The sequence below is a fragment of the Canis lupus genome, chromosome 3, assembly GCF_048164855.1.
Source record: "Canis lupus baileyi chromosome 3, mCanLup2.hap1, whole genome shotgun sequence".
Taxonomy (NCBI): Eukaryota; Metazoa; Chordata; class Mammalia; order Carnivora; family Canidae; genus Canis; species Canis lupus.
The window spans coordinates 26,058,820-26,074,116 of NC_132840.1; the positions used below are offsets into that span (position 1 = coordinate 26,058,820).

The following is a 15,297-nucleotide window of genomic DNA, read 5'->3' on the forward strand; positions in this document are numbered from 1 at the left end:
GACGGACTTCCCGGAAAAGGTTCACGAGTTGGGCAAGGAGGGGATGAGATTTCAGACGCCAGGCCCTGCTTCCTGGGGACAGAGGCGGGGAATGGGCAGGCGGAACTGGGGTTGGGTACCAAAGCCGCAGCCTCCTGGCCTGTCTGTAGGGGACCAGAGCCCACGGTCCCAGCTCTACCAGAGGTGCAGGACCTGCAAGGACAGGGAAGGCGGGATGCCTGGGTGGCTCAGTGGTTGAGCGTGTGCCTTCGGCTCAGGGCGTGGCCCTGGTCCCAGGATCGAGTCCCGCGTCCCATCGGGCTCCCCGCAGGCAGCCTGCCTCTCCCTCTGCCTAGGTCTCTGCCTCTCTCTGTGTCTCTCATGAATCAATAAATAAAACATTTTTTTAAAAAATTATCAAAGAAATAGCACGGTTAACAAAGGCGGTGACGAGCTGGCTGATGGGGAAGCTCCAAAGGAGGAGCGCTTGCTGATTGGATCCACAGAAAAATAAACTGATCCGGATGCCTCCCTTCTAGGGCTGGTGGTGCCTGTTCTCAGTGCGTGGGCCTCTGAATTTCAGCCGGGAGTTCTGACCCGCCTCTGGCTCCTGCCCTGTAGTCCTTCCCATCCCTCCAGCCTACCCGACCTCTCCCAGCAGAATCTGGAGCGAATTGTGCTCTCTGCCCCCTCTTGAACACATCCTGGCTGATGGCCTCAGCGTGATGAGCCTGGGGGCCAGCAGGCTTCTCCTCGGGGCACTGACACGCCTGGTCCCAGTCCTTGGCCGCTAATAAGAATTGGCTGTGCTTGTGCCCACATAAGCTCATGCTAGTTGCTCACCTTAGTGATCACACAGTGTAGAAGAGATGAAATATGGGTGTGTAAGAAAAGAGCTGTTTCCATGACAACAAAGCACAATGCTTTAGAAACCCAATAAAGAAGAGCCACTAACACAAACTTTCATTGCAGTGGAATGGCCAAGGCATGAGAAAGTCTGGGGAGAAAGAGCAAAGTTTGATGGGCCCATTCCCTGCAGAAGACCTTCTGCAAAAATGACCAGCCTACTCAGGCTGAAGCCCTTGGCCTTGCATCCAGGCCAAGGACCAGCATCTGGTCAGTGGACCAACATATATGTATGCATTTTAGGTTAAAATGTGTAGGTTTGAGGGATAGCATTTTATTTTATTCTTTAAATTTCTTTTTTGAGGTAGACTCCGTGCCCAACATGGGGCTTCAACTCATGACCCTGAGATGAAGAGTTGAGCTGAGATTGAGTTGGAAGCTTACCTGACTGAGCCACCCAGGAGCCCATGGATTCGAGGGGTAGCATTTTAATACTCTCTACACAAACCAGAGTTTCAGTGACTCAACCAACAAATCACAGAGGGAACAAAGGGTTCCTATTAAACTATGCATTTCTTGTCATGATTGCAGCTAATCATCCTTCACACTGTTTTGCCCCAATCCACACTTTCAAACTACAGTGGGAGATGCTGTCCTAAGAGTAGCAGAAGCCACAGAAAAAATACAAACATCTTCCCAGAGTATCCATCTGACTCAATGTTTAGGGGGAAATATGCCTCATAGTAAAATAAACACGAGCTTATCATGGAATAGAATGTAAAATTAACATTAGTGTTAAAAATAAAACTGGAAGCTTCAAAGTGAGGTCACGGCTGGAGCGGGCTGCTGTGGCCAGGATTGCACATCCCAATCCCCTGCAGGAGACACGCGGTCCATGAGGGTCAAGGTTGCCGCCAGCTGCCAACCGTTCCCCTAGCCACTTTCCCACAAACCCACAGCACAAGGGCTCCTGGCACGGCTGCCTCCAGGGCAGCTCGCCTACTTGGTAGCCCGACTCACGGCTGCCACTCACAAATGACAGGTGTCTGACCCAATGTGTCCACTGCCACAGCCAAGGTCACCAGATGGCAGGCCTCACTGGCAAGCGGCTCTTACCTGCCAGGCCTGGCCAGGTGGGCTAGCCCAGAGGCTGCTCCTGCCACCCACCTCCCTGCACTTCCTGCAGGGCAGAAGGAAGGAAAGGCCCAGAGAGATCTCACCCCCTCATTCCTTTGCTCTTGTTCCTCAGGTTCCTTTAGATGCTGAAGGGTTAGAAAAAGCTGGGAAAAACAAAGCTTTGGGACTTGACACATCTAAGAAGAGCAGATAACAAAGGACTTGTCCTTGATAACAAAGGACAAAGCCATTCCGACCTTTACCTATAAAATGGTAGCATTTATTGCCACCTGCTCTGTGCCTTCCACACGGGTCAGTCCCGGAAGGGTCAAGTAAGATGATGAGTGGAGAGACAATCTGTGACAGAGAACCTATCACTCGAAATCCATTCGCTCCCACAACGTGGGCTACAAGGATTCATTCATCCAATGGCAAAAGTAGCCATTTTTGGAGAGCCTGTTACTTGCGACAGGTTTTTCCTTATTTCTTTTTTTTTTAAGATTTATTTATTTATTTATTTATTTATTTATTTATTTATTTATTTATGATAGACAGAGAGAGAGAGAGAGAGAGGCAGAGACACAGGAGGAGGGAGAAACAGGCTCCATGCCCGGAGCCCAACGTGGGACTCGATCCCAGATCTCCAGGAGCAGGCCCTGGGCTGAAGGCAGCAGCGCCAAACCGCTGAGCCACCCGGGATGCCCACTTTTTTTTTTTTTTTAATCATGGATACCTGGGTGTCTCAGCGGTTAAGCACGTCTGTCTTAGGCTCAGGGCGTGATCCTGGATCGAGTACCAGGATCGAGTCCCACATCAGGCTCCCTGAATGGAGCCTGCTTCCCCCTCTGCCTGTGTCTCTGCCTCTCTCTGGGTCTCTTATGAATAAATAAATAAATAAAATATATTTTTAAAATATTTTATTTTTTCATTTGAGAGAGAGAAAGAGAGAGCACGAGAAGGAGGAGAGGGAGGAGGGACAAGCAGACTCCCCACTGAGCAGGGATCTCCAAGTGGGACTCAATCCCAGGACCCTGGGATCATGACTTGAGCTAAAGGCAGATGTTTCACCATCTGAGCTACCCAGGTGCCCCAAAGTTCTGGCTTCTGACACTAACATTCAGCTTCCTTTCAGCCCATTCTTGAAACGCTGTGCCTTGCGCCATGCTTCCCACTGGAAATATGAAGCCACACACGTCTTGAGAAACTACCACATTTTCAATGTGCTGCTGCATTTAATTTTTAAAAAGCCCACAATTCGTCACTGCTTTCCAACTGACAGCAGATGGACTATGTTACTCAAATATTCACCACACCACACAACAGGAAGCAAACATTTCGGGACCCGGGCCCAGGAACCACCAGAAGCGGGAGGCATTGCTCGTCCTTTCATCGGCTCTGAACATAGAGACAGGTGACGGGGAAAGTTGGGGTTTTCTATGTTTTCCCCTAAAAGAAAGTTAGGGTTTTCTATGTTTTCCCCCAAAAGAAACTTCTTGAGAAGAGGTTGAGAGTCAGATCCCAGTTTCGTTAACCTCCCCGTCAGACCTGGGTCGGCAGCAGCAGAGAATGCACGCAGTAGGCATGCACAAGCATGCACAAGCATGCACAAGCGTGTGCAAGTGCTGTGTGTTCCACCGACATCCCCCTCCTGCCCCCGGGGGAAGTGCTTCCCATCCCACCCTCCTCCAAGGGGCTGTAAAAGCTGGCTTTGTGGGCAGCGACCCATGCTGGCACCAAAGCCCAGAGGTCCCGCCCTTGAAATGCCTGCCTCAGTTTCCCGAACTGTTTGAAGGAGCATCTGGATATCAGTAGTGGAACAGCCACCAGTATAAACTCTGGACTCAATCATTAAGGTGGCTTTATCTGCCGTCTGCACGCTATGGAGGCTGCAGGACTGCAGGAAACAGGGTCCTGGAGAAACAACCCTGTTGGGCCCTTGGGATTCTGGGCACCCCGTCGAAGCTCTTCTCATCTCCCAGGGAGGTAAAGCATCCCCTGGCATCTGCTTGCCTCGGAGAGGCTCATGCCCAAATCCAGCCAGACAGTCAAGGACACTGCCCACTTCACCAGAAGGCGGCTATCAGCTCCCTCCTAGGACCGTCTGTGTTTATAGCAGGAAACTGATCCCTGTGCTTAACCTAAATCCCTTCAGCCTAAGTGTGTACTGTCTCCCCTAGATGAAACAAGATGAATCTTGATGGCGAATGGAGACTTGTTAACTTAAATTAGAATAACAGTAAGAACAATAACAGCTAATATTTCCTGGCTGCCAACTATGTGCTAGCTAATGTTCATTATCTAATTTAATCTTTTTTTTTTAAGACTTTATTTATTTATGAGAGACACAGAGACATAGGCAGAGGGAGAGGCAGGCTCCATGCAGGGAGCCCGACGTGGGACCTGGGTCTCCAGGATCACGCCCCCAGCTGCAGGCAGCGCTAAACCGCTGCACCACCAGGGCTGCCCTCTCATTTAATCTTTGACATAATCCTATGAATAGGTCTCATTAGCTTCATTTTACAGAAGAGGAAACCAAGAATCAGAGAAGGTAAGTAATCTAGTCAAGGTCACACAGCTGGCAAATGGGGAAGCTAAGGTTTTTTATCTGAATGCATCTGATTCCAGAGTTCAGGGTTTTAAATGCTATATTACACTGCAGCAAACCCCATGTTATACACACGGCCAGAGCCAAAAAGGAAGCTGTTTAACCTCATTAGCAATAAGAGAAACACGTTTCAGATGATTACCTTTGGGGCCTAGGAGTAAAACATGTTTTCCCAATATTATTCAATGTTAGTGAGCATGTGGGGAAACTATTATGTATCATCGGGATAAATTGGTCCAGTCTTTCTTGGTAAACCATTTAGCAGGAAGAGCCATCAAAATATTCAATGTCTTTAATGCAATAATTCTTTTCTTTTTCAAAGATTTATTTATTTAGGGGCACCTGGGTGGCTCAGCAGTTGAGCATCTGCCTTTGGCTCAGGGGTTGATCCCAGAATCCTGGGATTGAGTCCCACATCGGGGTCCTTGCAGGGAGCCTGCTTATTATCCCTCTGCCTCTATGTGTCTCTCATGAATAAATAAATAAATAAAATCTTTTTAAAAAAGATCTTTTTTTATTTATTTGAGAGAGAAAGAGCTTGCACACAAGCGGGAGGGGCAGAGGGAAGGGGAGAGAGAATCTCAAGCAGACTACATGCTGAGCGTGGAGCCTGACATGGGGCTCGGTCCCATGACGCTGAGATCATGACCTGAAGCAAAACCAAGAGTTGGATGTTTAACCAACGGAACCACCCAGGTGCCCTGATATAATAACTCTCAAATATGAGAAAATGTCAACGACAGTATTTTGAGTCTCATGTGCACATGTGTGTGTATGTGTTTACACACAGCAACATAAATGTCCCACAATGGAGGATGCTTGGTATAACGATGGTGTTCCTTCGACACTTACAATGCCACTGAGAAGGATGGCTAGGTTGTGAAGCAAAGAGGAAACATGCCAATGAGCCAACATTAAGTTAATAAAGCAAACTACAGAAGCCCAGCCTTGCTCCTCAAACAATTAAGCTTAGGAATACCAACCATATGATCCAGCAATTCCACTTCTGGGTATGCATCCAAAATAATTCAAAGTAAGAACCTGAACAAATATTTGTATACCCGTGTTCACAGCAGTATCATTCCTAATAGCCAAAAGACAGAAGCAATCCAAGTGTCCATGGACAGATGTGTGGACAGACAAAACGTGGCGTATACACACCATGGAACATTATTCAGTCTTAAAAAGGAAGCCTGTTTTGACATGTGCCACAACAGGGATGAACCTTTGAGGATGTTACGCAAAGTGAAATAAGCCAGTCACAAAAGGACAAACATTGTATGATTCCACTAATAAGGTACAGATAGCAGTCAGATTCATAGAGACGGAAAATAGAATGGTGGTTGCCAGATGGTGGGGGTAGAGGGAAAAATTGCTTAATGGGGACGGAGTTTCAATTTTGCAAGATGAAAAAGTTCTGGAGATGGCAGTGCTGGTTGCACAACAGTGTGAATGTGCTAAATGCCACAGAACTGTATATGATCAAGATGGTAAATTTTTTCATGGATATTTTACAACTGAAACACAAAAATTAATATAAAAACCCCCACATGCTTACTAGGTACAACTATGTCAAATGTGTACCCCCCCAAAGTGGGAAAGATACTCAAATTGGGAGTGGCTGTGTTGGGATAATGGGATAATGATACTTACGGATCACCCACTATCCACCAGCTCCTTTTTTTTTAATAAAGATTTTATTTGTTCATGAGAGACACACAGAGAGAGACAGAGATACAGGCAGAGGGAGAAGCAGGCCCTTTGCGGGGAGCCCGATGTGAGACTCGACCCCAAGATCGGGGAATCAGGACCTGAGGGGAAGGCAGGCGCTCAACCACTGAGCCACCCGGGTGCCCCTGCACCAGCTCCTTTATAGGCATTGCATGTTTTGCCATGTGGCTGTGTGTCTGGCACTAAACATGTGACAACATATGAAATCTTACAGGATGATGCTATTACTCTACCAATGCTATAGCTGGGGATTCTGAGACTCAGGAGGGTTATGTGATTTGCCAGAGGGCACTCAGCAGATAAAAAGAGGTTGAGGGCAGCCGAGGTGGCTCAGTGGTTTAGCGCCGCCTTCAGCCCAGAGCGTGATCCTGGAGACCAGGGATCGAATCCCAGTCGGGCTCCCTGCATGGAGCCTGCTTATCCCTCTGCCTGTGTCTCTGCCTCTCTCTCTCTGTGTGTCTCTCATGAATAAATAAATAAAATCTTAAGAAAAAGAAAAAAGAAAGAAAACCCAGTCCAAAGACAGGACTTCTTCCCTGCAACACTCCCACCACCACCTCCGTACCCCACCCCACCACACTTAAGTGACTTTTCAAAGTTGCAATAACAGGGCTATGACCTTGCTTCCCTGTTGATAAGAAAATACTTCTCCCAGATTTCACAACCAAAGCAAAGCATAGCAATGCACACATACCCTGCTCCAGCCTGGGGGGTGAGGGTGGGGAGGGGGAGGGGTGGCAGGAGAGGGGCCCCATCCTCCAGAGAGCCCTGGAGCACTCCTTAATTGCACCCTCCTGTCCCGGGAGCTCCTGATCCGTCTCAGCACCCATCCCACAGCCAGGGCCCCTTGGGTGGCCAGGCAGAAGCAGCAACAAAACTGAGCCCTGCTCCCACCTCTAGAGAAGGCGGGGAGCGGCTCAACAGAGGAAACTCCAAAATGAGAGGTGCTCTGTGGCCCCAGACAGAGGGTGGGGGGAGCCCTGGCTGGGAGGGGCCTTGAGCAGAGTTCTTGAAGAGAAGAGGGAAGATCAGGAGGGAGACTGGAGGACTGCCAGGAGGCGGAGGCATTTCTGCAGGTGCAGAACTTAGTCTGCAGGTAGCCCCTTCCAGCTTGGAAGTTGTCTTTTGTGCTCTTGGGGCCCTGGGGAGGAGGACTGCCAGTTTACAAAGCTGGAGATAGGAGAGGAAGGGTAGACACTAGGAGGCAGCAGCCCAGGGCCCAGACCCAGGGGACAGCTGGTTTCCTGCAAAGATAATTGTGTTCAACACCTTCCCAGCAGCCACTGAAAGAAATGTGCTCCTGTCCATCTGCCGCAGGCTGAATGGTGGCCCCAAAAGGATGCGCCCTAGTCTCGACCCTCGGAACCTGTGGATTATTTGGGAAGATCATTATCCAGAGAAAGGATCTCCACAGATTTAATTAAGGATGGACCCTAAATGCAATAAGTGTCCTTTAAGAAACAGCAGAAAGATACAGACACAGACAAGAAGAGGGAGCAGAGAGTAGGGTGGTGTGGCCTCAGAGCCACCTGAGCTGGGAGAGGCAGGAAGGATTCTTCCCGAGGCCTGGCTGACACCTTGACTTGGGACTTCTGAGCTCCAGAACTGTGAGAGAATACATTTTTTGCTGCTCTAAGCCACAAAATTTGTGGTGGTTTGTTACGGCGGCCCGAGGCAACAAACACAGCATCATTCCGGGACCAAGCCTGGGCCTAAGCCTGAGCCAGGCAGCTCGCTCCCTCCCCGGCGGCTGTTCCTCAAGTTAACCACCCACTCCCCACTCTCCTGGCATTTTCTCTAAGTGGAGAAAGCATTTCCCTCAAAGTGAGTGAAACCGAAGCTAACTGAAATGCCACTCTAGAAATGCCACACCCATTACTACAAGCACTCTCCCTCTTGGCCCAGAAAGTAGGCGGCCTTGGGAAGCACCCATTTCTAGGAGACATCCTGAGCCTCATCAGAGGGAGCCAGGTTATCACCCTTGGGGAAGGAGTGTATGTAGGGGAGCGGTTCTCACAAGCACACAAACCAGGGCAGCTGGAGCTTTCACTGCACCAACCTCAGACCCCAGGGACTCTGCTGCCCCCAGGGAGGGTGAGAGTGGGCCATATTTTGCCATATTTTGGTAGGACCCACAGAAAGTCACAGTGTGTGTCTGCTAGGAAAGAGTGAGGAGGAAGGTTCCTGGGTTTTCAATTTTTCTTTTTTTCCATCTTGAAACTGGCAGCATTTCTGATATGATTGTGGGGGGGATTTCCACCAACCAAATTAAAGAAAATTCAGTTTTAGAGAGAAGTTTTGCAACCCTTGTCATTTATGAAACACTGGCCATGACACAAATAGGAGAAGTCTCCCTCTCCTCCTGACAAGTCAGGCTTCTGCCATCGTGTAGCTGGTGGTCAATGACTACATACCTCCGCCATCAGACAGGGCGGCGCTCCCCAATCCTCCTGGGGCACATCGCTCTGGACATGCCCTTCCAACAGCTTTGCTGGTAAACATGATTGTCCCCTGGGGAGTGGCTCAAAGAGCTCTTCTAAGATCCCATGGTAAAGAAACATTTGGTGGGGCCCCACGACCCATCACCAGACCCACAGAAGCAGCTGGCTTCTGAGAGGGAGGAGACTGCTCTCTAAACAAAAATCGTTCTGAAAAATAAGCCAGCCAAAGGGGAATTGCCTCATGAGTTGCACATTCACTTCTCCCTTTAACTCCCTTTAACTGTGCAATTGAAGAAAAACAAGGTGAAGCAGGAACTGACCCCTCACACCCCCGTTCAAATCCCCATGAACTCCCTGGACAAAGCAGTGTTGAGAGCACAGGCGACGGAGGCCCAAGGTTGGTCTCTAGTTTCAGGCGGACTGTCTGTGTCTTGTAAGATGCCGATCCACCCACCTGGGGAGGGGGCTGGTACCCTCCCTGCCTGCCTGCCTTGTTCTTAGCACAGCCCCTGGGAGGGGATCTCAATAAACACTCGTTAGATGTTAGATGGTAGTGAAGCAAGAGAAAAGTCCTGGTGGAAGGGGACCATTGGCATGGCCAGGAGTACCTCAGGAGCACTTGCCCTAATTCCAGAAACATCTATATATGCAGAGCGGTCAGCACTGTTTCCAAACATGGGCAGAGGAGGTGGGGGCAGTGGGGCTCAGAAAGAGGTAAGCTGGGATGTCTCAGAACAGGCAATGCCAAGGTTTCAAGAGCACCACTCCCATCTTGCCTCCCAGAGTGTCTTTCATCACTTGCAGGAGTTTGTGAAAGCAGCAAAATAACCAACCTCAGCATGTGCTAGGCAGTGTTCTCATGAGGCAGAATGGATGGAATCCTGAAGTCAAAAAAATCAAACCACAGCAGGGCGTGGAAATGCTGAAGCGTTGGCAAACTTCTGCTCTAAAGAGCAGAAGAGAAAGTTCTATTCCCATTTCTTTGTGTTTGGTGGCAGCTTCCTTAATCAGAAGATTCTTTATCTACACTTAATCACCCCGGTCCCGGTCAAACCTGATGGTTAACAGGGGATTATCGAGGTGGGTCCCTTAGAGGCTGCATCTCTGAAAGGCCATCCAAGATTCCCCATGCCCAGGCCAAGAGAACTATTAGAAAATGTTCTCCTTAATCTGCAAACCACAGCACCTACAGATGACCCAACGCTTCAGTGGGAGAAGGGGGGGAGGTACTGGGGTTCTGGATCAGCTACTTGCAAATTGTGTGGGTCGCGAGTTACTTAACTTTTCTGGGCCTTTTAGTTTCCTCCACTGGAAAATGGAGACATCATTCAGCTCCTATGACTGTTCAACTGAAAACATGTATGTAAAAAGGTCGATGCTTTGCGTGTGTGTGGGGGGGGTCCCAAGGGTACCATTCATTCACTTGGCAAGAACACCAAGGCACTGCCAGGGGCTCCAACAGTCCTCTCTCCTGGAAGTGAGCAGTGGGATGAATCCCCCGTTTCAAGGTCCCTTTGGAGAGGCGTACTTTCCCCTCCCACCTATGCACGCGCGCGCGCACACACACACACACACACACACACACCCCGAGGGCACACTTCCCGCGTCCACCCGCGACTGCACAGCACATTTGGGGGCGGGGGGGGCGCGATGGGGCTTTCTGCCCCAGGAGTGCAGGTGAAGCAGCCCCACTGGATAGTCTGTTGGGGTCCGAGACCCTCAGCTCTCTACTTTCAGGGGACCTGAACGAAGTGAAAGCTGCTCGGTCATTCGAGGACTCCCGAGGGCTCCAACCGCAGTTCCCCGAGCGTGCCGGGGACCAGGTCTGGTACCGGGACCGCCAGCCTGGGCCGCCCCAGGCGCCCGACCCCAGTCCCAGAGATCCCATCCCGACCCTCGTCGCGTCCGGAGCGTACTTTTCGGGGCCTCCCGTCTGTCTTTTCCTGGCCCTATGGACCCCATCTCCCACCCGGGCGGAGCATCGGCCGCTGGGTGCTCCCGCATCCCGGTCCCCACCAAAGGTCTCCTTGTTTCCCCTCTCCTAGATTTCAGGCGAGGAGCAGAGAAGGACGCCTAAATAAAAACAGGAAACCCGATTTAAAAAAAGATGAAGCCTCACTGTGGCTGAATTACGGGTAAGAGTATTAAAAAGAAGGGGGGGAAAAGAGTCCGGAAATGCAAAGCTGGAGGCGGTTTTGCCGCCGTAACCCGGGCTCAGCCGCAGATCCGGGGGCAGGTCTCCGCCCGCGGCTGCAGTAAACACGCGGCGAGCGGCGCCCGAGGCCCGGGGCCCCCAGGCGCGCCGGGAGGGGCCGGAGGGGGGCGCCCGGCACACTCGGCTCGGGCCGCTCCCCGCCCGGTCCCCGCTCGCCCGCGCCGCGGACGGCGCGCACCCTCTGCCCGCGCCAGGGCGGGAGCCCGGGGCCGCACAGCGAGCGGGAGCGCGGCCGGAGCGCACCCTCTGCCGGCTCGCCGGCGCTCGGGCCAGGGCGCACGCGGCAGAGCACCGCCGGGCTCCACGCCCGCCGCTGGGAGCGCAGCCCGGGCCCGCCGAGCCGGGGAACTGCCGGGCGGGCCCCGCGGGGCGCGCAGCAGCGGCGCAGGGGAGCGGTGCGCGCCCAGGTCCCGGCGGCCTCCCCGGGAGGGCGCCCCTTGCAGCGCTCGCCAGACGCGGAGACGCACCCGGCCAGGGCGCGCCGCTTGTGCGCACCCGGAGACGCCCGCGAGCCGGCCCCCGAGGTCCCCGAAGCCCCGGGTCCCGGGGCTCTCTTCCCCACCTCCCCAGACGCAGCCAGAGGCGAGCGCTTACCGGTCCCGGCGCGCTTGGCAGGGGCTGGGCGGCTCGGCCCGGCGGCCGCTAGGAGCTGTAGGGCGCTGGGCGCGAGTGAGCCTCGAGGGAGGGAGGCGGGGCGCCCGCGCTGGGGGCGCCCCGCCTGCTGACAGCCCGCACACTCCACTTCCCACTTTGTTTCCTTTTTACTTGCAACAGGAAAAACAACAGGTCCTCCTGCCGCCCGCCAGCCCCCCCACCCCCCACCCCGTCCTCTCCACCCACCCAAATCCGCACCCCGTCTGCGGCTGGAGGAGCAGCATCCCAGGTGTCTGGAAGCTGCATCTTGCCCTTCTTCAAAACAAGTTTTCTTTTTATACAAAGAAAAACAACCAAATAAAGGTCCTAAAGCCCATAAAACCCCCACGCTTTCCACGTTCACACACCAAGAATTTCCACAGTGGCCAGAGAAAGGTTGGAGGGCGGGAGAGGGAGGCGGTGGCTGCAGTTCTAGGCACCCGGGCAGTGCTCCCAGAGCCAAGAGTGGGGTAGCTGGGCTGGAGGGAGGGTAACGGAGGCCCAAGGTGCAAAGTCCCATGGGCTCAGCCCTGGAGCAAAGCCATGGCCTCTAAGCTCAGGCGAGTAAAGAACAAAGAGGGGTTGTGGGATTAGACAGGTTCCAATAGTAGCTTCAAACCCTTCTAGGGTGTGATGGCCAAAGAGTCAGTTGCTTAGACAATGACTTAAGGACCCTCCCCAATCGGGTCTGGGAAGTAAAACACCTGTTGTTCCCCTTGGAGATATGAGGAACCTGAGGTTTCAGAAGGGCTCTTTCTACCCAAGCAATACCCCGGCCTCGCGGGACCAGCATGGGCCCAGCTCTGGCTGCAGCAAAGAGAGGACCAGAGACTTCCCTTTGCAGCCAGGAAAGGGGACAGCATTAGGAAAGACCCGTTGGTTACTCAATGCTTCCAGTGTTCTGAGATCTAGGCTGCTGGCTCTCTAGACTCTTAACAGGACGCCGGTGGAGGAGCCACAAGGGCCCATATTGTCCCTTTAAGAAAGAATGTTGGGACGCCTAGGTGGCTCAGCAGTTTGGCGCCTGCCTTTCGCCCTGCCCCAGATGTGATCTTGGAGTTCCAGCATCGGGTTCCACGTCCGGCTCCCTGCATGGAGCCTGCTTCTCCCTCTGCCTATGTCTCTGCCTCTCTCTCTCTCTGTGTCTCTCATGAATAAATAAATAAATAAAACCTTAAAAAAGAAAAAGAAAAAATGTTGGGTCTGTCCCCAGGAATGTACCCTAATATCCTTCCCAACAAATCATCGGAGGCTCACAGCCCAGGCCATCCTACCCCAGGCCCATCTCGCTGTCCCCGGAAGAAGTCTCCAGCCCACTCCAGGGAGATACAGCCAAGAGCCAGAAGAGAAATGGACACATCAGAGAGAAAATCTGATGGCAGGGTAGGCAGCCCGCCTGAGGTTTCCGACACCCGTCCCAGCCCTGCTTTTGCTAGTTTGCAATTTAAACAATTTACTCCCTGGCTTTCAGAGTTCTGTGGAAGAAGCCATCAGGTGAGGAATGCTTTTGCATCATTCAGAAGCACTCTTCAGGGCAGCCCCGGTGGCACAGTGGTTTAGCGCCGTCTGCAGCCCAGGGTGTGATCCTGGAGACCCTAGATCGAGTCCCACGTCAGGATCTTTGTATGATGCCTGCTTCTCCCTCTGCCTCTCTCTGTGTGTGTCTATCATGAATAAATAAAATCTTAAAAAAAAAAAAAAAGAACTAGGGGATCCCTGGGTGGCTTGGCGGTTTGGCACCTGCCTTTGGCCCAGGGCCTGATCCTGGAGTCCCGGGGGGCTCCCGGCATAGAGCCTGCTTCTCCCTCCTCCTGTGTCTCTGCCTCTCTCTCTCTCTCTCTCTATGTCTATCATAAAATAAATAAATAAATAAATATTTAAAAAAAAGAACTGGTTTTTTATTTTTGTTTTTTTTAAAAAGCACTCTTCAGTGAGTATCTGAGGACAGCCATTCGCATCATGCTTTGTAATGTGCGACACGGGGAACCAAGGTGTGCCAAATGCTCAGATTCGCTCCTCATATTGTTACCTCCTGTCCCTAAAACAGCCTCCCAAGGGATAGCTTATCCCCACTTTACAGATTAGAAAACCGAGGCTCTGGAAGGTTTAATCATTTGGAGGCCACACAGTGTCTAACTGCTCCTCTGACCATGGCATGCTGCCTATGCCCCAGTCCTAGAAGTTTCACTTTCCTGAAAACCCAGCACATTTCCTTTTTGAGACCAGCACCATAGGACGTATCTCCCTCTGTTGTTGCCTGGGGTGCCAGGAGATGGATGCCAACCATAACATCGAGCACAGTCATCACTGTCCCTTGTCTCTCAAGTTCCCGATAGACTTGCCTTCTGCCTTCCTCTCTATGGTTTCTGATCTCTCTTTCTCGCTTTATTTTTAACTGCTGTCATGTGTGTTTGGAGGAAGCTACTTCAAGTTCCCTTTGAATTGTAAACAAAATAGACGAGCCATGGTGGAGAATTTATAGCAGTCCTAGAAGAAAAGGAGCATCTTAGCCGCCTGGAAGACAAGGCCTTATCACTCACATGACCCCCTGAAAGGGAAATCCTTCCGCCCCATTTTATGGAAGAGGAAGAAGAGGTCTCTGTTATTAAAGGAGCTGCTGGTCGGTGGAGAACAGGCTCGGGTAGGCAGGCGGCAGGAGCGCCCACAGGCCTCCAGACCTGTTTCCTTCTGCTGCTTCTCCTGCAGAACTTCCCCTCCCCTCAAGCCATCCAGCGTCTGCAGCTTCTCGCGGATGCAGTAAGCATCTTTGTTCGACCTTGAGTGGCTTCACCACTGACACCCACACATGCCCACAAGCAGGGTTAACTCAGGGCAGCCAGAGCCAAGCTCAGAAGCCTGGCACAGGGGTGCAAGCATGAGGAGCCCACTTCCTCAGCCGCTCCACGGAGGACTCAGGGCACCTGCTTGCCTGGCCCATCCTGGCAGGAAGCTCACTTTGCTGCAGGTCCTTTCCTCCCAAGAGGACGTTAACCAGCTCAAATCCTTGCCCATTTGCCTCAACTAAGAAATGTATGTATAGTGAAGCTTCTCACTAAGAGCACCTTCTCTGGAGCCAAACTCCTTAGCTCTGCTAGCTGTGGAGCTGTGTGACCTCAGGCAAGTGACTTAATTTTTCTGAGCCTCCACTTCTTATCTGAAAAAACAGGGAGGCTAATCACAGCTTTCAGCATTTAGAATTGTTCTTAGAGGGCGCCTGAGTGGCTCAGTTGGTGAAGGGGCTGCCTTCAGCTCAGGCCAGGATCTCACCAGCTCCCCGTTCGGGCTCCCTGTTTGGCAAGCAGTCTGCTTCTTCAGAACTCCCCTCTGCCTCCTCCCTCCCGCTCATGCTGTCATTCAAGTCTGCTCAGTCTCTCTCTCTCAAATAAAATCTTTAAAAAATTTTTTTCTTAGAATTACATGACATAATACATGTAAACTGCTTCGAACAGTACAGAGTGAACCCCCAGAAAATGTCAGTTAGTGAGCTATCCTAGAACAGAGTGCCTGTGCTCTGTGGGACTGGATGTTTCTGCTCTAAAACAGTATTTTCGGGGCACCTGGGTGGCTCAGTGGTTGAGCATCTGCCTTTGGCTCAGGTCATGATCCTGGGGTCCTGGGATTGAGTCCCCCATTGGGCTCCCGCAGGAAGCCTGCTTCTCCCTCTGCCTATGTCTCTGTCTCTCTCATGAATAAATAAATAAAATCTTTAAAATAAATAAATAAATAAAAAT

The 15,297-nt window shown here is 51.8% G+C and overlaps 1 protein-coding gene and 1 long non-coding RNA gene across 10 annotated transcripts in view; one reads left to right on the top strand and one right to left on the bottom strand.

Moving 5' to 3' along the window:
- The window catches only part of PIK3CD (phosphatidylinositol-4,5-bisphosphate 3-kinase catalytic subunit delta), a 53,518-nt gene extending 41,852 nt beyond the window's left edge, over positions 1–11,666 (bottom strand). For 7 of the 9 annotated variants that reach the window (XM_072819728.1, XM_072819727.1, XM_072819722.1 and 4 more), the window contains exon 1: positions 11,528–11,666. The gene's annotated coding sequence lies outside the window, so the exon portion shown is untranslated. Of the gene's footprint in view, positions 1–8,691; positions 8,879–11,527 lie in introns of those variants that run through there. The other 2 variants (XM_072819718.1, XM_072819720.1) reach the window with 2 other exon arrangements.
- On the top strand, positions 10,297–13,337 carry LOC140630116 (uncharacterized). The gene is made up of 4 exons (XR_012027898.1): positions 10,297–10,541; positions 10,764–10,853; positions 12,780–12,949; positions 13,038–13,337. It is a non-coding gene; the product is annotated as an uncharacterized lncRNA (long non-coding RNA).
- The last annotated feature ends 1,960 nt before the right edge of the window (positions 13,338–15,297 follow it).